Here is a 22032-nt window from a genome sequence, read left to right on the forward strand (position 1 = left end):
CTACGGAGCAAATGCAATGAGTGCATAAACGGTCTGCGCCAATGGTTCTCCTCAATGAGTTTAGAACTGGCTGAGCAAAGGACAGAAGTCTTGCTCTTAGGTACTAGAGAAGTGGATGGAAGTATATCTCTCACCATGGAGGGGTGAGAGACCACAACTAAAATATCAGGGAGTAATAGTAGACTCAAGGCTCAAATTTAAGGATCACCTCGAATACTCTGCAGGCAAAGCGAACGCCTTATCAAGGCTGCGTGCGTTACAGCCGAAGATTTTTACTCACAAAGATAATGAGATCAGTTGCCTTAAATATGTGACTCCAATATAGATTCAGAGGCTAGGCATAAAAGCATATGCCAGACAAATAAGCTCAGCCCATAGGCGTTGGCACTAAGATATATCCGAACAATATCGAGCGTTGCTGCTTAAGGGGGTATTCTAGTCTAGAGGCTCGAATTTCGAGCTTTTCTCAACAATTAATAAAAAAGAAACACTAGATATTTTCACCAACCGTTTTTTTATCATTTGTTTATTAAACTTAGAAGAGTACACAAAATAAATTTCAAAAAAAAAAAAATTTCATCGAGTTATGCGTCCTCGAATAAAAGGGGGAAAAAAGAGGCCGTGTCCTCATCGCCATGATTTCTACCCTTGTCGTCATCTGAAAAATAAAACAATGACAGATTCTTAATGAGTACAAATGTCGCTATGTCATGAAGCAACAAAACTAAAAAAAAAACAAGTAAGGAAGGGCTAAGTTCGGGTGTCACCGAACATTTTATACTCTCGCATGATAATTTTTCAAACACCGTATTTTTGTAAAGTTTTATTCCGCTATCATCATTGGTTCCTAATGTAGTATACATACATACATATATTATACAGAGAAGGCATCAGATGGAATTCAAAATCGATTTATATTGGAAGAAGGTGTGGTTGTGAACTGATTTCACCCATATTTCGTACATGTCATCAGGGTGTTAAGAAAATATTATATACCGAATTTCATTGAAATGGGTCTAGTAGTTCCTGAGATATGGTTTTTGGTCCATAAGTGGGCGAGGCCACACCCATTTTCAATTTTTAAAAAAAGCCTGGGTGCAGCTTCCTTCTGCAATTCCTTCCGTAAAATTTAGTGTTTCTGACGTTTTTTGTTAGTCCGTTAACGCACTTTTAGTGATGGGCGTGGTTATTATCCGATAACCTTTTTGAACTGGGATATGGAAATGCCTGAAGAAAACGACTCTGTAGAGTTTGGTTGACATAGCTATAGTAGTTTCCGAAATACGTACAAAAAACTTAGTAGGGGGCGGGGCCACGCCCACTTTTCCAAAACAATTGCGTCCAAATATGCCCCTCCCTAATGCGATCCTTTGTGCCAAATTTCGCTTTAATATCTTTGTTTATGGCTTAGTTATGACACTTTATAGGTTTTCGGTTTCCGCCATTTTGTGGGCGTGGCAGTAGGCCGATTTTGCCCATCTTCGAACTTAACCTTCTTATGGAGCCAAGGAATACGTGTACCAAGTTTCATCATGATATCTCAATTTTTACTCAAGTTACAGCTTGCACGGACGGACGGACGGACAGACGGACGGACGGACAGACAGACATCCGGATTTCGACTCTACTCGTCACCCTGATCACTTTGGTATATATAACCCTATATCTGACTCTTTTAGTTTTAGGACTTACAAACAACCGTTATGTGAACAAAACTATAATACGCTCGTTAGCAACATTGTTGCGAGAGTATAAAAATTCTCATATAATGGCGACTACTCAAAAAAAAAGGTCGATTTTTCACTAATTTTTCAATTTTGTCGATTTTTTTTATACTCTCGGTTGCTAACTTATAGTTTTGTTCAATAACGGTTGTTTGTAAGTCCTAAAACTAAACAGTCAGATATAGGGTTATATATACCAAAGTGATCAGGGCGACGGAAATAGAGTCAAAACAAAACTTGGAAACCGGGAAACCATGAATAATATAAATTTTTTTGGCAGGACAATTGTTTTGGAAAAGTTTACTAAGTTTTGTTTATTTTAAACTACTTGGTTTTTTTTTAAGGCATTTCCATATACAGTTCAAAAAATGGAGTAATAACACGCCCACCTAAAAGAAAATCACTAAAAGTGCGTTAACGGACTCATAAAAAATTGTCAGAAACACTGAATTATACGAAAGAAATTGCAGAAGGAAGCTGTGACATGTACGAAATATGGGTGAAATCGGTTCACAACCACGCCTTCTTCTAATATAAAGCTATTTTGAATTCCATCTGATGCCTTCTCTGTTTAATACGAGTATAAACATTAGGAACCAATGATGATAGCGGAATAAAACTTTACAAAAATACGGTATTTGAAAAATATTTAAATGACGAATAATGAAATCTCGATTATCACTTTACCATGATTATTGTTCGGTTTAAATAAATATTATAAATCTCAAATTCCGGTCTAGTTGCCACATCACTAAAATGGCTATAACTTTGAAAATAAGATGAGTTTTGAAATATCCTTTTAGGGCGATATTTTTGAATATCAAAACTATCGAATTATGAAAAAAAAAATTTCAATTTTTTCAAATTTCTAGACTAGAATACCCCCTTAAGTAATAGCCAGTACCATACCCATTGACATCCATGGTGATGAACATGAGCGGTTATACAAGTTAACCGAGCCGTTTATAGGACCCAAAAGAGAAGAGAATCAAACGTTTAACAATATTTCAGCAGCGGTGGCAAAGCTGGATTTCCACCTAACCCAAATACTAAGTAGAGTTCTTTAGAAACTACCTGTACTGAGTCCAGCACGACATTAGTCCGAATGATCCGATATGTTCAGTGCTATTTGTGGACTATGAGCATGTATTCTTTTATTGCCCTCGTGTCTTAAGTACAAGGGAAAAACTTAAAACGAAGCGGCAGCGTCAATCATGACAAAACTGAGACGGATAGAGTAGATTAGGTGTCCGTCAGTCCGTGCCATAAAAAATATAAATCATAGACACACAAACATATTCACAACTTTCCACAAAGCTAAATATGACGGAGTTAAGGGTTTAGCACGTAGGTGTACTGTTTCGCAAGTCCATTGTAGTAAGATAATACTGATTAGACGAGGTCCCGAATGGGGTGTACCTTTAGCGAGCAGTACGAAACGTGCATACTGCATACTACTAAGTATCAGTATCTATGGAAGATTCCCATATCCATATACTTGTATATTTTATGAGTTTATTAAACAATTACTTTTCTTCTCTAACAAATATTTAACGGCAAATAATTCCCGGACTTTCTCAACTATTGCTTCTAGCCCTCCCCACACACTATGCCAACTGTTTGGCGACACATTAGCGTCGCCGGCGCCTCTTATTAAGTGGCTCGTAAAAGGTTTATTGGTCATGTGCCACTACCGGGAAATTCCATGAATGAATGAATACTCGTATTTCAACTTTGAACAAAGAGTACGCTTTATGTATTTTATAAATTTACACCTATTTTAAGATTTCTTGGTATTTCTTCTGGGCATTAGTTGCGCATTATGGTGGACAATGGTGACTGACAGTTTCAAGTGCCGATAAGGTGGTGGCGTCACATTGTTATCTCCCGTGAGTTGGCTGCGTATAAATAGTTTTTGATTCAATCTGGCGCTGAGGGAAGCACTCGAAAGCGATTTGTTGGGAGAAATGTTTGCGAAAATTCTCTGTAATGGAAGTTAATGGTGCTAGAAGCGCTTTTGACTGCGAAATAATGGTGTTTGAGGAAGTAAGTGCGTAACCCTTACCCTCCCTCTACTGGTCTTAACTAATTTTCAATTAAGTTATTGGAGGGGTAAAAACCTCAATAGTAAGACTTAACGTATAAATTTCTATATTTTCCCACAGATCAAAACTTACTAACAATTTTAAGTTCGAAGTATAAACTTTTCAGAAATCTGAAAATCATCCTTCAATATATAACAGATCCCCTCACTTATCAGGGAAAATTACTTGAGCGCAAGTTTCCATACAAGATTTTGATTTTAATCGGTTAGTTTGTATGACCGCTATAGGTTTTAGTGATTGCCTGTCCCGACAAAGTAGCAGGTTCTTGCTGAGAAACGTCTGCGAAATTTCAGATCCATATCTCAAAAACTGAGGGATCAGTTCGCGGCAGAAAGAAAGGCAAATGTATAGGCGGATGTGTCACGGTGCTACAAACTTCATGGCAAACTTAATATATCCTGCTGAGGGTGTAAAGCCAAATATCTCGCTCCGTCCAGTTAATTGGTGTTGAATCTTCCGCATTGACTTTTTTCATGTTTAAAATTGAAAGAACTAAAAAAAACTTAAAGAATTTCAACAGAAATATGTTGGCTCTTAAAATCAGTTCATAGATTTTTCTAGAAATATATGAAGGGATTCAGAAATACCACAAGAAAATTGTAGAAACTAATTGTCGGCGTATGTTTATGAGAGTCACTCGAGATAGAGTCATTCTTCAAGCTGAATACGCGGTCATGCTTCAGTAAGTGCCTTCATTTGAAATATTCATCAATCACAAAGCTAAAATGTTTCAAATGATCTACCATCTGTGGCAATAACAATGACAAATCGTATGCAATAAATTGAGCTACATCAGACACGTGACACCCCATGCTGATATAATATTAAGCTGAAGATTTTTGGTTTCCGTGTGAGTTCTTTTTGCAAAATCTGCTAATTCAGGATTCTTTGGTTTCAAGCAGCTGAAATCTATGCATTCAAGGGTTAACGTCGTCTAAAACACACCCCAGGTTGGACAAAGAAGCGAACCAAATGGGCCTGGTAGTGAAAGAGGGCAAGATGAAATATCTCCTGTCATCGAACAAACAGTCATCGCATTCGCGACTAGGCTCCCACGGCACTGCTGAGTGTCATAACTCCAAAATCGCAGATAATTTCGTCTATCTTGGAACCAGTATTAACACTAACAACGACGTCAGCCTCGAAATCCAACGCAGAATAACTTTTGCCAACAGATGTTACTATCGACTCAGTAGGCAATGGAGATTGTAAAGCCCTCCATTGACGAACAATGGACGATGACAACGTCTAATGAGTCGGCGTTACCAGCTTTCGAGAGAAAGGTTCTGTGGAAGATGTACGGTCTTTTGCGCATTGCAACGTCGAATACTGCAGTCTATAGAACGATGAGCTAAGAGACAGCAGCTATGCTGGCTAGGCCATGCCGTCGAAATGGATGAAGACACTCCAGCTCTGAGGGTATTCGACACAGTACCCGTCGGTGGAAGCAGAGTAGAAGGAAGACTTCCACTACGTTCGAAAGACCAGGTGGAGAAGGCTCTGGCTACAGTTGGAATCTTCAATTGGCGCCAAACAGCGAAAAGGAAGAAACTCCGCTTTAACGACGTTAGCGGTGTCTACGTCAATAAAGAAGAGGATTCCCAAGTTCTCTTAGCCACTAAGAATCGAACACTTTTGCTAAAAGTTGGCACTTTGTTACATTTTACTTTTCAAATTTTTTTTTTATTTATTCGAAATATTCTTAACTATAAAATTTTCAACCGCTCGATTGTTTGGCTCAAAAAATAAAAAAAAAAACTTGCAACACATGTAATAAAAGTGCTGATAATAAAAATGATATAAGGCATGCACAACTCATTTGGTCAGTGGCGACAGTTGGCTCGCTAAATTTTCTCCGAATCGCTACCAAATCGCTCCACATATTCGCCATTAACTCGAATGCGCCCATATATTATTGGAGCAATTTACTTGTTGGCCGCCATTACATACGACAATAAACTACTTATATAGATATTACGATATGTGAGTATGTGTAAGGAAATGAGAATTTACTATTTACAAGAAATAAATTATTTTTTATCTCTGTAAGCACTTTCATATGCATTTCAAATGTAGATATATATATTACATATTCCTTACAATACATCCAAACGCAGCATGCAACCCATCGTAAAGAGAGGTGATGGTCATGTGCTGCTGAAACCGAAAAGTTAGTACACCCAGCACAAATTTTGACGGCCAAATAATTGGTGAAGACATACCACAACTGCGGGTTAAAACCATTAGATTAGAAAATCATATAAGCGCTGTTCTTAAATAGTGACGAATGAGTCAACAATGATTCGGTAATGTTACTAGAACTACCCGGCAATTTGTCCTTTAAACTCTTTGGAAAATTTTGGAAGAGAAACTTCGAAGTCTATTGCTTTATTAGATAAAAGTATAACGCCTAAACCTTTTTATATTAATAAACTTTGCGTACCGGCAGTGCGTTTTTGTTTTCTTTTCCTGGCGTCAGTACGAGTATTCGAGCTACAGTATTATACCTATATTCTTTTTTTACTAAATTAAAAACTTTATTATGCTAACAATAAAAAACTTGTATTTACTTTTTTCAGGTGAACACCACGAATCTGCACTCATTATTGCCTATTTTAAAGTCACGTGTGTGTCTCGTGTTCGGTAAGTCTCTCATTTTTTCAGCTTAGAATTGTTTACTCACGTTTATTTGCTTTATATCTATGTTATTCATTTTGCCGGCGCCAGCTGTCAAATATTTTCCCATTTCCTTGTTTACAATATGTCATTTTTTGATAATAAAAAATGGCGCGAGATGTCAACAAGTTGACACAGTGAAATGACGCAAATCGTCAAATGTTTTTATGCCAATGTCATGTTATTGTTTTCATAATTTCTTTTGTTTTTTTAGTAAAGGAGTTTTTAATTGTATAGGAAATATACATATTCTATATATATAGACTTTAAAGTAACGGTACCGTTGATTAACTTCCTGCTATTTTTCGCTGTCAAAATCAAAACTTCGGCAATACCATCTGATCAAATTTGACCCGGACTAATAAAAACAAACTCATCAGAGGCTGTTGTGTCCTTTTCATAGAGGTGTTTTTTAAGCGGCGGGTCCCAATCCCAGCGCATAACTCTGGGGAAGCATAAATTGTCTACTCACTTTAGGTCGCCTTTTGACGGATATGTTTTGATTACCCAGAGGATATTTGGTCTAAGCCCGGAAGTCGTGAGCAGGTTTAGCCATATGTAAAAGAATCGTTTCTGGCCACTTCCAAGTGAATAGCAGTCAGAGAACTTTCCTCACTTGTGTGAACTTCTACACATGGCTCCATCCTCCTCCTCGGACTGAGTAGGCAATTGAGAAGTAAAGTCCTCTCTAAACAAAGACCAAATTTTATATAGGCATGGCCGATGACAATATATAATGAGTCGGCGTTATGAGTTTTCGTAATAAAGGTTCTGAGGAAGATTTATGATCCTTTACGCATTGGCGTACGGCGAAGACTTCAGTCGATGGAACGATGAGCTAAACGAGATACAGGAGGAATATCTCCACTTTGTTGGAAAGACCACATAGAGAAGTACCTGACTACAGGTGGAATCTCCGATTGGGGCGAAAAAGTGAAAAGGAAGAACGAGAAGAGGAGTAAAAATATACTACTTATCTCATTTTCAATACAAATCTTCATAGTATTACTATATTATTTTATGCCAATGCTTATTTTCTATACACTTGTTGTAAGATTCGTCTGGAATGATCTTCAATGCCTTCAGCGAATTTTGTATATTTCGGTTTCGGCTAATTTTAGAAGCGCAATTCGCTATGAAAGTATTGTAGGATGATTTCGCCGTCATATTCATAAACCCACGTCGCGTCACTAGTAATAATGCGTTTGAGGAATGTAGGATCCTCAGCTACGTTGCCAAGCATCTATTTTGAAAAGTCAACTCTACGTCGTTTTTGCAAAAGGTTCAGGTCTATTACTACGAGTCTAGCATTGACACGCTCCATACCCAAAACTTTAAACAAAGTGTTTTGTGTCGGTCCATAAGAGATATTGAGATCATCTGCTATCTCTCTGATGCCATCTCTTTGACGCCAACAAAACGATTTTCAAACATTCATATTTGAACTATATCGATGTTGTCGTCATTAACAGCTGTGGACGGACGACTCGCATACTCTGTGCCACTTCAATACTTGTGCTTATGAAAAGTAGACTCCCCCAAACACTCTTGCAACAGCTGTCAAACTCTTTAAAATTAACATCTGGAATTCACACGAACATAAAGGGAATCTAGGGTCCCTGTCCGGGTCAAATTTGATCAAAGGAAATTTTGAATTCTACCGCTTTAAAAAATGTTTATCTACTCTTAACGCTTTTTCACACGAACATAAAAGGAATCTAGGGTCCCTGTCCGGGTCAAATTTGATCAAAGGAAATTTTGAATTCTACCGCTTTAAAAAATGTTTATCTACTCTTAACGCTTTTTCACACGAACATAAAGGGAATCTAGGGTCCCAGTCCGGGTCAAATTTGATCAAAGGAAATTTGGAACTCTACCGCTTAAAAAAATGTTTATCTCCTCTTCACGCTTTTTCTGCTGGGTACAACTGCACACAACAGTGCAACAACTGCATTTGAGTGTGGCGCCACTGGCGTCCAGTGTTTGGCAAACACTTCTGTCAAGTTGTTTTATTTATATGTATACATATGTATGTGTGTGTAACTGTAATTGCATGCCACATGCCAATTATTTATGATTAGTTACGCACTCAAGCAACCAGAAATCCGGCGGTGGCACACAGGCTACTCATACACACGCACAATTTAAAATATATTGCCACTAACTTTATATTTACATACATATGTATGTATGTGTGTTTGAATGTGCATGTAACCCCCCATCCTTTGTAGTATTTCATTGTCTACAAGCTATAAAATGTGCTCTCGCATCGACAGAATTGCCATAAATGTTTTGACATCCTTTATAGAGTGTTTACAAGGACATGATCCTTTCCACACACACACACACACACGCTGTACACACGCTTGTTAGCATAAAATACAATGAAACAACATAACGTTTTCGCATTTGACAAATTTCGACAGACACGCAGCGTCGGCACCGCGCACCTCCCTGACCTACATATGTTGTTGCTACAATGCTACAAAAGCAAAAACAAGTTCCGCAAATCGCGACACATTATTGTTATTATTATTGTTGTATATGTTGCGTTGCCCTCAAAGGGTAACAATGCTGTCACTCAACAACCCCCCTGCCACAAACTCAATCAAGCGACAACAATCATTTCAATTCGCATTTGTTGTCATTGTTGTTGTTGTAAACATAAAATTCGTACAAGTTTGTCGGCACGCATGTAAATGAATGCGAGAAGTTCGTCCGCCGTCGAAAAAATGTAAATTATGCGACTGTGTGCCAAAGGGTGTACAACAAAACAAACACAGCAGGAAGTGAGGTTATGTCGAGCGCGTTAAGTGAAACAAGTGGACGCGAGTGTTGCGCTGTGCGAAAAGTGTTGTAATTGTAAAAAAGTTGCTCGTAAAATATAATATTGCTAGAAATCACTATTGCACAGAAGACGCGACGCTGCTTTGGACTGAGTGAGTGGGTAACGTAGTGTCGCTGGCCATTAAGGGGTTACAGAAGTTTTCAATTATTGGCCGGACTTTGTTCCATGTTACAAGGATGGCTTGAAAGGTCGGTAACTTTTTAAGATTTTCAAGAGGACGAAATGCGACACTGAATCTGAAAGCTTTTTCAAAAAACACGAGTGCCTCTGCACAAAAATCAAAAAACCGTGAGAGTGGTTTTGGTTTGTGACTCTTGACATTTCCAACGGACTGGTTCTTGATACCAGGTTATCAAAGGGAGTTCAGAAAAGAGCTATTTCTTGTGTTCTACATCGAAGCTGTGTGAACTCATCGAAAAAGCTGCTTGGGCTTTCGAAATTTTCAGTTGAAATTCAAGATTATGTCACTTTGGCGCGAAAATAGTCGAAATAGCTATGATACAACTAATATCCGAAAAGATACATACTTATAGATCGTCTTTTTCTGCACAATGCTTGCAAGAATTGTTGGGACTCGCCATCAGCGAACATGCCAGAAGCATATCAATCAGCTTAACCATATATTCGACGTTTAAAGCCTAATTTCAGGGATATATGACTTTGGCGAGAAAATATACCGAGTTTCCGTGAAGTACCGAAGTTTCGGAAAGATCAAGCTTTGTATTATTTGTTAGCAGTTCATCCTTTTAAAAGCATTACACTTATAACGATTGATGGAATCCGAAATGAGGTACCGAAACTGAACGGGATATCTAGAAAGCGAGATTCAGGATTATATTTGAAGAGTTTCTTTTTTTCTCTGCCTTGATTGACTCGTCGGATTCAAGATATTACGTATACGCCATAGTGCACTTAAGAAACTACTATACTATATGAGTCAAAAAAAGGTTTCGAAATTCCGAAATTGCCAAACTAATTTGGTTTAAAAATAATGGTTGCGGAAACAGAAAGTTTCACCGAGCTTTGCTAGTGTGTCAGGTAAGAGGAAGGTTAAGTCACGAAGCAAAGGTTATGATGGTTTGTGAAGTATTGAAATAACAGTATGGATTCTAGAAAATCGAAGCATACCTAGAGAAAATTGAGGGCGGTGTATAGCCACCAATACAATTATTACCCCTCTTTATACAAACGGTATTAGCTGACAATAGGAATGTGACCTCACAACGCTTAAAGAAAAAATCGAGACAGCTTGTTAAGAATTTCAGTAAGTCGATCTAAATATTGCTCCCAGATCCCAACCAAGAAATTATTTGAGGCCGCTGTCAAGGCACTCCATAAAGGAGCAACCAAAATCAATTAAGTAATGGAGGAGTGTGAGAATGAAAGCTGATGAATAGATAAAGTTTTTTGGTTTAAGAATTTTTTCCTTCTATAATTCTGTATTAAAATAATTTAAGTGGGAGAAACGTGTACCTGGCACTTATTACTCTAAAAGTTCTTCAGGTATTATACAAAATGTTCGTTCCTATGTATCTACAGTTAAGAATTTCTTCGCAATGCAAAGGAACATTCGCTTTTTTTGTTTCAACACACATCTCTTTATGTATGCATGTGGAAGAAATGCGATTTTTTCCCATTTTCGTTCGACAACCACACTCTCTTTCTCTCCTCACTTTAGACATCTTCAAATGAAGTAGCATTAAAAGTCAAGAAATCTCTTAGCCCTTTCATGGATTAATGTGTAGTGTCTGGTTGTTGGTCTGCTCTGTCAGTCTGGTCTAATCTAAAAATGTCCTTTTGGCGCCTCAAATCAATTCGACATGTGCAATTCGTCTGTGCTGGCCTCAAAATAAATGGAAATGTGTTGCAACATTATAAAAAGCAACAAAATACATCCGTGGTTAATGTAAGAGGCATGTGCTCTCATACATACATACATATACACTTGAAAATAATTCCATAGAAGAGCTGTAAAATTTGTAAAATAAGAGTACGATGAAATATTTGTAAGAAAAGGCACAGTAGGAAATTTTGGCATGAAATTTATAATTTTTTCTCAGCTGAGTTTTAATGACTTTAAAATGTTTAAAAAAATTTAAACATTTTTTTAAACGAACATTTCTCTCATATATTTTTTAAGGGTGATAAAGTCAGCCATAATTAAAAAAAAAATTTTAATGTGGATTCGAAATCGAATTTACTTCGAATATTTTCGAAAGCAAATTAGAATGCTTCAAAGGTTATTTCTGACAATATCCACAGTGGATTATTTAAGTAGTCTCAATTCGTTGGTAAGCCTCTTGAAAATAATTCGTTAGAATTGCCAATGGCTTGAATTTTTAGCTATAGAGTAGGGGGGTGGCAACGTTTTGTGACAAAAATTTGCTAAATATACAGCAGATTGAAATTGCCATAATAAAATATAACTTACTCGCTGGATTTATGTTTCATATACAAATGTGGCAACTCTGGTATAGACTTTAAATTTATTACGTGATAGGATGGCAACTCTGTTATCATAAATATCGCTCAAGCAAAATTTTATTGCATTTCTTTTAATTAAATATACATTTTTGTATGAAAATAATTTGTATAAAAATTATTTTAATAAAATTGGCAACTCTGCACAAAATTATTTTTGCAATGAAAAATTCTGATTTTTTCAGTTAATTATTACATTTTTTTAAATATATACATATATATACATATGTAAATAAATAATATTTGTTATTGATCTAAATTTAACAGTTAGTTGGCAACCCTGCAAGAAAAGATTAAAAAAATAAAAAATTTAATTAATAGATATTAAACGCATTTTCCTTCAGTCGAATTTTAAATAACTAAGTTTGTCAACATTTGCGTTTTAGTTTCATCAAATAGGTGGCAACTCCCTGCAAAAATATTTTTGCAATGAAAAATTCTTAATTTTTTCAGTTAATTATTAAAATTTGTTTAATTAATTAAAATAAAAAAAAAAATAATATTATCAATAACAAATATTATTTATTTACATATGTATGTACATACATACACACATACACATTTTTATAAAAATTTAATAATTAATTATTAAATATATTATTAAAATTTTATAAATATGTGTATGTGTGTATGTATGTAAATAAATAATATTTGTTATTAATTTAAATTTAACAAATAGTTGGCAACCCTGCCACAAAAGTTTAAAACATGAAATTAAGTATTATTGAACGCATTTTTTTCAATCGAATTTTAAATAACAAAGTTTGTTAACATTTGCATTTTAGTTCCCTCAGATAGGTGGCAACTCTATTTCCATAAATATTGCTTTTGTAAAGTGTGTTCACCTTTCGATTAATGGATGGCCAAATATTCCAATATACTATATGCACTTTAAAATCGTTTTATGAAATACTTGTATGGACAATTTATTAAATAAATTCTTTGAAAATAATTAAGTGGCATCTCTGAAAAAAAAATGTTTTAAAGTATTCAAAATTTTTGTTTGAAACTAATGCGTATAGCAGTATTTTATTTTAATTATAAAATTAAATTTTTATTCAGACAAATGTCTGGCAACCCCATTGAATTCACTTACTAAAAGGTTTGTAAATAATAAACAAAAAATGCATTACTGTATTTTTTAATACTCGTATTTTTTTCATACAGTGTGTATTTTAGCATTATTAAATTTTTCGTTTAACAAAAGTCTGGCAACCCTTTTAAATTTTTTTAATGAAAGCTTAATAACTACTTTTTCCATCATTTCTATGCTTCAGAACTTTTTTTTTGAAAATAATGAAAATAATTTAACAGGTGGCAACTCTTTACTGTCTAATTTTTCAAGACACTATAATTTTTTTACGAAAAGTAGAAATAAATTTCATTGAGTTGTAAAAACATCATACACCAAAATTTTTTCCCAAATTTATTGAAATAATTTTAATCAGACAAATGTCTGGCAACCACATACAATTCGCTGTCCTACTAAAAATTCATTCAATTAAGTTGTAAAAAGTAAGTTTTTTGAAAAGTTTAGATCACATAACAGCATCTAAAAATTGCGCTCTCACTTCGGACGAAGAATTCTATACAAACCAATTTCTAAGCGGGAGCTCATAATACTACTATACACACATACATATGTACATATGTACATATATGTAAGTATGTACAACAGTTTGAATATTGATGCGAAAATGCTTTTACGGCCTCAGCCCGTTTGCTGTTTTCCTTGAGTACCTTGCAAATGCATTATCCCAAATTACAGTTATCCATGTTAATACATACATCCATGTGTACTTTTACAATATGGTTGCAGTTATAGCTCGCTTGTGAATTGCGCGCTGGGTGCGGCCATCAATTGGCATAGAAACTTTGAAAGTCGTCCATCGGCCATCGGCCATCGCTCGCCATTCACCATTTGCTACTCGCGTTGTCTTGTGACTGGATATTTGCTGCAGTAACTGCATTTTTTATTGCCGCCACAAATTGTGTGTTGTCTTAAAAGCCTCCCAGCAACTCTAGCTCCAACTGCTACTGCTGCCACTCTGCCTGTGCGCAATCAGCAACAATGGTGGCGGCCAGCGACAATTGAATATTCGCCGTAAATCAAACTCACACCAAATGCGTGACTGCCGAATGCCTCAATACCCGGGCTGGTCGCCTCGTCGCTCGTCGCCAATACTGAGCTACTGGGCTGCCGGTTGGCCTTCCACTAGATAGTTGGAACAAGTGCGGCGGCCGCGTAAAACGCACTTAAGCACTTAATTACGTGCATGTGTAAGCACTTATGCTATGTACGCGTCCGCGACTGCAAGCCCATTCACTTTAAGGTGCAGTCCGCCGACTGCCGATAGCCGCCGTCGCCGCTCGTCCGCAATGTGACAGACACCAGTGATTGTATTGACAGCAGTTCGCACAAATTGCGGCGAAATATTGCGTAGAAAAATCGTAATGAATGACATAAATCTAATGGTGAGAGGGAAACGGTGGCACTTTTGTAGGTGTCAGGAAGTTGAAAAAGCACGACAGCTTGTAAGCGCGTAAGTGGCTTCGTTATGATTTTGCGGTATTCCAATGTAAAGTTGTAACATTTTTCTATTTGTCTTTTCACGAAGACTGATTGCTCGACCAAGTGACTTTCGAAGCTAACGATTTACAAAAACAGAAGATAACTGAAGATGAAATCCTTCCAGTTTAAAACTGCTGTCTTATCCGAGTTCGATGCTATGTTACCAGTTATTAGAGATCAAACTTTAAAAGCGCTAGCAGTCTGTAAGCTTCTTATTGGGTTTTACGCCATGCGCAAACACTTTACCTGAATAGTTCAGGACTAAAACTTCGAATTTTTGTTTTCAACATCGAGCTACTTATTTTTCACTATTTGAAGACCTTTCAGGTTAGCAATAGATTCCTAACCATCTCCAAAGGTGTGTCCACCGAGCTATTTCTATCCTCAGTCTGGTAAAAGCCGGGCAATAGAGGAGAAAGTGACAAGATGATGCCACCCCACCTTCTCTCATATAGTTTTGGCAGAGAGTTTTCGACAAAATATTTATTTGGACTGCATGTGTACACACTGGACAGTGTCCAGTCAAGCGACCCACAAGTACTACGTAGCACATGTCACGGTTCACTTTTGAGGCAGAAGGATCTGACAGTCGCACAAGTTCCTGGTGTTCATCAGGGCTTGCCGAAGACACCAAAGGTCCATAGGTCCAGTGCTAGAACGCAAGAGGGCATCGGCAAATATACTCGCTGCCAATTGGTATTGAACTAAGGGTGCCTTCAAGCTCAGCTTTGCCTTGCAGTTTCCGGCGATTCCGCGGTAACCAGAGACCTATAAAAGTCTGATATGGGAAAGTATTGAAGCTATTGCTAATACGGTCATGCACTCCTGGACTGGTCTTGAGCACACAGTCAGCTAGCTCAAAGCCAGTACATCCCTTGGGCTTAGTGCTATTTACTTAAGTTAACATGAAGTTTAGAACTTCACCCCGGGTTTTCTGAAACTCTTTAAATTTAATGGTTAGTTTTTGGTTGTGGTCTTTGGTATTATGAAAGGAATTGTCAGTATAAAGACTGCACATGAGCGATCGATTGTCCTTGAGTTCCATCGCATCTCTCTACAAACCTTCATAGACTTTTTAATAGCTCTTCAACATGCAATGGCGAACCACCTAATAAAATCTCTCAAAAAATCTGTTAGTCGTGCAAAGTTGGCTCGAATTTTATTAGTCCTCTGATTTATCGGAACCGTTCAGCAGTGTGAGTGTCATAAATTTGGGTAAAAGCTCCTCTTAGTATCAAGCTTAACTGGTATAAAAGTCGGGTTTTTAATAGAACCGCATACACTACACGTTCACTTCCAGGAGAATTTTTTACGAAACTCCGGTCTCTTGTTTAGTAGTCGATTATCATGGCGCGATAACGGTCGCCAATGACAGTTATGTTCTCACCGGCATGATTTCTGAAGAATTATGGACTGATGACTCCACCGACCTACAAACCACACCAAACCGTTGTTTTTTTTTATAAAATGAAAGCTCTTGAATCTATTCAGGCTGCTCTTCCTTCAAAAAAGCTCAAAATGCGGCAAACTTTGATCGTTTACTTACCCATTGAGAGAGAAATGGACCTCATCGCTGAACAAATTTTAGTTTGAAAACTTTGGATCTTCTTGGAGCTTTTCAAAAGCCCATAGAGCGAAACAATGTAGCTTGGGCAGATCGAGCGGCTCCAGTTCTTGCACAAACTGTCAATTTAAGATCTCGACGTAAAATGCGCTAAGTCGTTCCATACACCAGTCCGAGTTGCTGCGAATGGTGCCGAATCAACTCTTCACGGTCTTCGTGTAAGCTCTCAACTAACGCTGGCACATTTTCTCACATGGACGTAGTCTCTTCAATCGAATGTTGTACAATAATGAATGCTGAGTCTTAAGAAGGCTGATGATGGTGTTGCGAATAGTCCGATTGTCCTAGACCGAGTCTATTTACTGTCTACATTTACTGCTTGAATGAGAATAATTGGGTACTTTCAAACCCTCCTTATAACAGTAAACCAAGTTGGACTCCACAATTCAAGTTATTCCATGAATACCCACAAAAAAATTCTCAACGAAAGGTTCAATCGTGCGTTATATACTTACGTAAGTCTACTTGTATTTAAAAACTTACCTAACCTCACTCATCTCAAACTCACTCTCTTTACATCTTGAGTATTAGACAATATTTGCGAAATTAAAAAGTCATTATTATTAGATAACTACTCTTCATAAATTCTATGTACATATTTATATTCAATTATCAGTTTACTGCTCTCACGTTCTCTATGACACTTAGCTTGCACGCTTTTGTCGTCGCCGCGTTTGTACACACTCACGAAACGTGTTGGCACGCGCATCGTAGCCCCATCCTCCACGACGAACCCAAACGCTTACATAAGCATCGAGGTAGGCGCTGGCAAATCATTCACCTGCCATGAACTTGTAAAAGCGCCGCAGCCACAATTTACATGTGCGGCTCTAGAGATTCGAGATTCGAGTGTTTGCTAGTATTTAAAACAATGTGTACACTCCAACTTGGGACTAACGAAGTGCCGAAAGCCAACATCACAATAATTGCCAGACAGAGTCGGATATATACTATACTTCATTAGTTTAGATATAAGGTCAACCCGAGTGTCATTTGCCCGAGTCTTCCTCTAATATGAAAATGTTTCTTAATGTTTTGCTTCGGCTATAAAATAGGTGGGCTAAAAATTCAAAAAGTAATATCGCCTAAGTACACACATGTATTTCGAAACCAGATCTTATCATAGATCTTCCAAAGTTGTGAGCTCAGCTTACTTATAGCACCGCTACAGTCTACAAACGAGTTTGGAGAAAATATAACCTAATGGTTATGGTAATCGGTAGTCTCATGACACTATCTCAATAATGTCGGGGTATACGAGTCAGAATTATTAGAATTCACTACCGAAATTCATAGTTAGTGGCCTCAACTTTAGCAGCGCTTCGTCCAATTTATGGTCGTCATAATCCTCCGGTCAGATCAACAATTGAGCATCTAGTGGAGAAATTTGAGTCCACAGGCACAGTACAAAATATTCCCGTGCCAGTGAGACAAATATGTGTCCGTAGTGTCGGGAATATTGCTGCCGCTAGCCCATCAATTGGGGAAGGCCAAAATCAGTCTCTCACATGTCGTTCTCAAGTGTTGGGCATCTCTGTGACGTTCTTGTGGCGAATTTCGCAAAAAGATCTTAGCCCACAAGATCAAATTGACGCAGGAACTGAAGCCGCTTGTCCACCAGAATCGTCGATGTTCGTGGATTGGGCTGAGCAACAACTTGAAAATGATCGGGATTTTCATCGAAAAATTATCTTCAGCGAAGAGGCTGAATGGATTCGTTAATAAGCAAAATATCCGTTATTGGTTAGGTAGCAATCCACTCATACTCCATGAGTCACCATTGCATCCCTGAAAAAATTACGGTTTGGTGCGGTTTATAGGCCGGCGGTGTCATTGGGTCATACTTCTTCCGTGATGATCAAGACCGACACATTACTGTGAATGGGAGTCGCTACCGCTCAATTACAACCGAATATTTTTGGCCCAAATTGGATGATATGGACTTGGACAGTATGTGGTTCCAACAGGACGGTGCCACAAGCCACACAGCGAATTTGACGCGCAAAACGAGTTGTATTTTCTTTTTAGGTATTTCTACATAAATCAAGTTTCGATAAAATTTACGTTATTGAGGGTCAGTTTACCGGGTTAAAACTTCAAGATTTAGAAGACACAATATTTACTTTAGTCCTTGGACGGATAAATAATCCGTTTCGGTTTTGTAGATCCGACTGTCGTGGGAACGATTGTATTACCTATTATTACTCGTAAACTTAATCTGACGGAGACACCCGCTTGCGACCTCGGAGACAAAAAAGTTAACTTTACTAGTTCTCAAGTTCACCAAAATCCAACTTGTAATCATTGTTTTTTCCTAGAGGGAAACTTACTTATTAACCGTATGCATTTGCAACGACAATTCTCAACTGAGTTCCGTCCCGCACGCCGCTCAACTCAGCTTGTACTTTTGTCACGTGTCTATGCAAATGCTTGAACGCGTTCGTCGATTACGCTGCGTTGCGCGGCTAGTCTTTCGGTAAAGGTGTGCTGATTGCAGTCTTAACACCTCTAAAATGCATGACAGCACCAACAACAACAACATCAACATCAAATTGTACGCGCGTGAGAGCAGCGCGTGTCCAAGACTACTCGCAGCGCATGTGACGTCTGAGGTGAATGTGCGTCGGACAGACAGACAGGTGACTTGTATGTAGTAGATACCACTGGGGCCCCTATACAGACGACCATATAAATACATTTGTTTACATATCGTCTGTACTGCCGTTATGTCACGTGTTCGCGCGGATTAAGTTGTTCACATTTCCTCCGAGCGTTGCATTTAGTTATCTGAAGCTTTGCTTTGCACTGTCATGACTTTGGTTTTCTTATTGTTATTGTTGTTGCATTTTTAAATACATTTTACAAGGTGCGAAAATTGAAATGAGCAAAGGCCCGCAGCGGCGTGAACCTTGGCGCGTTTATTATAAGTGGAAAATAATCAAAATGGAAAGTGCGCCTGCACCGACTGGACCGACAGACCGCGTCCGGTAGCACCTTTTGCCCGTTTGTGCGGAATATTTTGCATTCCATTTCGAGTGCGTTTTTATTTCGAGAAATAATAGCGTTTTTCCACTGCAGCGCCTTCGCCGCTATCTGTCCGTCTGTGTTCGCGCGCGCGCTCAATTTGACCTTCGCCCAGTTGGACGTGACGCTCGTTGTTGCTTTTGTTATTGTCAGCTTGATCGCCACTTGACAATGCACGAGTAGCCACAGTATGCACGGGGATTTGCAAGTATAATATTGCAAATAACGGTAATTTTCAGCAGGTTGCTTTGTCGTCTCAAGGTGGCATGAAATATATTCGCTGGGGTCTCTTGTTGTTGAAAATAAAAGCAAGCATTTTTATTGGTTTCATGCTATTTAAATGTTGTTGGTTCTATCAAAAGAAGATTAAATAAAAATAAGACCGCTTAAATTTGAATATCCAAAAGGGTCTTATAACCTCAAAATTGTACACCTTATAAGCTGAGTTTATTCTCATATTTTGCCTTTTCCCTTATATGGATCCAACAAATCGCGTTTTTTTTCAATCAACCAGGCACAAATCCGTCACGTTTAAGCCAAGTCGTGGACATCGTTTGGAAACAGTTGAACATCTTGCTGGATTTCCTTATCAGCTACTCTCTTTGCCATACTCACCTTTCAATCACGACTAGCACTTAACACTAGCAATTCTACTTTTTTAACAGATATTCATAAAATCTTAGTTATAGTATGAGCGGTTTTGCCCTTCATAGTATCAAAATGTTCGAATTAGTAAAAAATCTAGAGAGTTTGACCGGTTTTAGCCACAATTCGATCATGAACTAAAGCCTCTGTTAAATTTCTAGCCTTACGTTCTCATAAGATGTCCTTTTAAGACACGAACCCAAACCCCTTGTTCGTTTTCTATACAGAAAGTAGTTACTGGAAGCTGAACTTAGGCATCTCTATCCTTTTTTTCCAGACAAATCCATCAGCGCCTTCCGTAGTGTGGAGGTTTTTGCGAGAATTCCACTGTATCATCTAAATTTTCAGTCTTCGTTTCTTTCTCATAAATCCATCTTTTATCTGCATTCATCCACCGTAAGCTCATAGTAGTAGACAGTCGTCTTAATTACAAACCCTCAACTAAACAGATTTTCTTGCATATCATAAGTGGAATCGGTTTTAGAGTGAAGCAGTCCCTAAAACTGACCTATTTCGAAATGGTTGCTTTATGGTCAATGGATAAGTTAGACGGATTGATATACCGTGACTTGTAAAAGGATGATGAGTATGGTTCTTTTAACTGCCAGTTAGCTAAACTCTGCTAGGTCGGTGATTAGCTCAGCTTTGGAGGTCTGTTTTTGATTTTGTGCTCAATGTATAACGCAAAGGTCAGAGATCAAGCTCGTCCTAAGGTCTAGCGGACTTGCAGGCACAAATTTAAATTGCCGAGACCATCGATCACAATTTCAAGATCCGATCATCAAAAATATCTCTCAGTGCTCTTTAGAAAATGTCCCGCAATCGCGTTATAATGGGTTGTCAAAAAAGTCTTGCGGTATTTTTATTGAATTTTTTTTTATTGAAATTGAAATGAATTTTTGATGACTCATGCCCAGCTCTTGACCGATGCTACGGCTGCTACTATGCCGGTCTCTTTCGACCAATTCAGCGATTTTATCGCAATTTTCGACGACAGGCATCTTCGACCACCTCTACACCAGAACGAAAACGTTGAAACCATCGTTGTGTGGTGGAAATGGAAACTGTATCGGGTCCATAAATTGAACAAATTTTATTGGCGGCTTGAGATGCATTTTTGCCTTTATCGTAGTAGTACTGTAAAATATGCCGTATTTTTTTTTTTTATTTTGCTCCATGTTTGCGACGCTATAACTCACGAACGACTTAAAAGAAACGACAGTCCATCAAACACGTAACTTGTTAGCGCGTGAAATGAGCTTTCTAAAAAGGTATAGCAGGACCCGATGCGACGAATAAAACTAGTACCACGCGCTTTCAGCGCCAACTAGCGAAAATACCGCAAGACTTTTTTGACAACCTACAATTTAAACAACTTATGAGCTACTCGAACACTGGATAAGAACTGCAGACTGCGTTGTTACATCTTGCTTGTGAAATAACTGTATTACCTTTAAACTCACTAAAATTAAATATCTTCACTTTTCAACGCGTTTCTATGGATTCCTGCGTCATGAAAAACACGCACATGAACTCTTTTAGACATACATATGTACCTCTGTAAGCATATGTCTCACACTACGTTAGTCACGCATTCATCCAACCCTTTAGTGAACGCACTTTTGCCTCCAACCATTGGTACTTTCGTACAGCGCTTCTAGCGCACGCATTTCCGCTGAGGGTCTTCCACTAACGACATGTTCACGTTGGCTTCTTCACACTACTTCCCACACTCACCGTTGCAAGTGTACCAGCTTTACAACTGGTAGTCGCCCTCGTTAGTCGCAGACACTTGAGTCGGCTGTATGGTGCGAAGGCGTGAAAATTGCAACAATTATGCCGTTGAAGAAAATAAACGTGAGCGCTAACACTTTGCTAGGGCTCACGCTATCGTTAAGCGTCGCAGATCACCCAACCCCACAAATAATACTTTCTGCTTCATCGACGCTGTCTGTACCGCGATTGTGGCAATTACCGTAATTTATTGTTTTTTCCGTTACTCTCTTACGGATATCCGCTAACACAATTCACATTTGTGAGCGAATTTTTTCTGTTTATGCATATATTCGGCCTTGCGAGTTTCGCTTATGATGGCGCCTACGTGTAGAGTGGTATTTTCGCAACTCTTTAAAACCGCGATTTTTCAAGAGGGGGAATAACGAGTGTACAGTATTTTCTAGCACGTTGGAATCATTTGTTTTTATGTCACAGGTTTGGGATCTTAGAGCCTTCAATCTTTACTTCTTAAGGTTCTCAGAAAAAATTATTGATGACATTTAAACCCAATTCATTTTGAACCAGAGCTTATCTAACAAAAAATTCATGGATATGGC

General features: G+C 38.0%; 1 protein-coding gene and 1 long non-coding RNA gene across 2 annotated transcripts in view; one reads left to right on the forward strand and one right to left on the reverse strand.

Annotated features, from left to right (window-relative positions):
• Positions 1-497: 497 nt before the first annotated feature.
• Positions 498-16639, reverse strand: LOC126762929 (uncharacterized). The gene is made up of 2 exons (XR_007667534.1): positions 16514-16639; positions 498-658 (listed from the first exon to the last, which is right to left on the reverse strand). It is a non-coding gene; the product is annotated as an uncharacterized LOC126762929 (long non-coding RNA).
• LOC126762923 (3-phosphoinositide-dependent protein kinase 1) overlaps positions 6409-22032 on the forward strand; it is a 115149-nt gene continuing 99525 nt past the window's right edge. Inside the window, exon 1 of the mRNA XM_050479975.1 lies at positions 6409-6472. The gene's annotated coding sequence lies outside the window, so the exon portion shown is untranslated. The remainder of the gene's footprint in view (positions 6473-22032) is intronic.

The sequence above is a fragment of the Bactrocera neohumeralis genome, chromosome 6 (assembly GCF_024586455.1).
Source record: "Bactrocera neohumeralis isolate Rockhampton chromosome 6, APGP_CSIRO_Bneo_wtdbg2-racon-allhic-juicebox.fasta_v2, whole genome shotgun sequence".
Classification (NCBI taxonomy): domain Eukaryota; kingdom Metazoa; phylum Arthropoda; class Insecta; order Diptera; family Tephritidae; genus Bactrocera; species Bactrocera neohumeralis.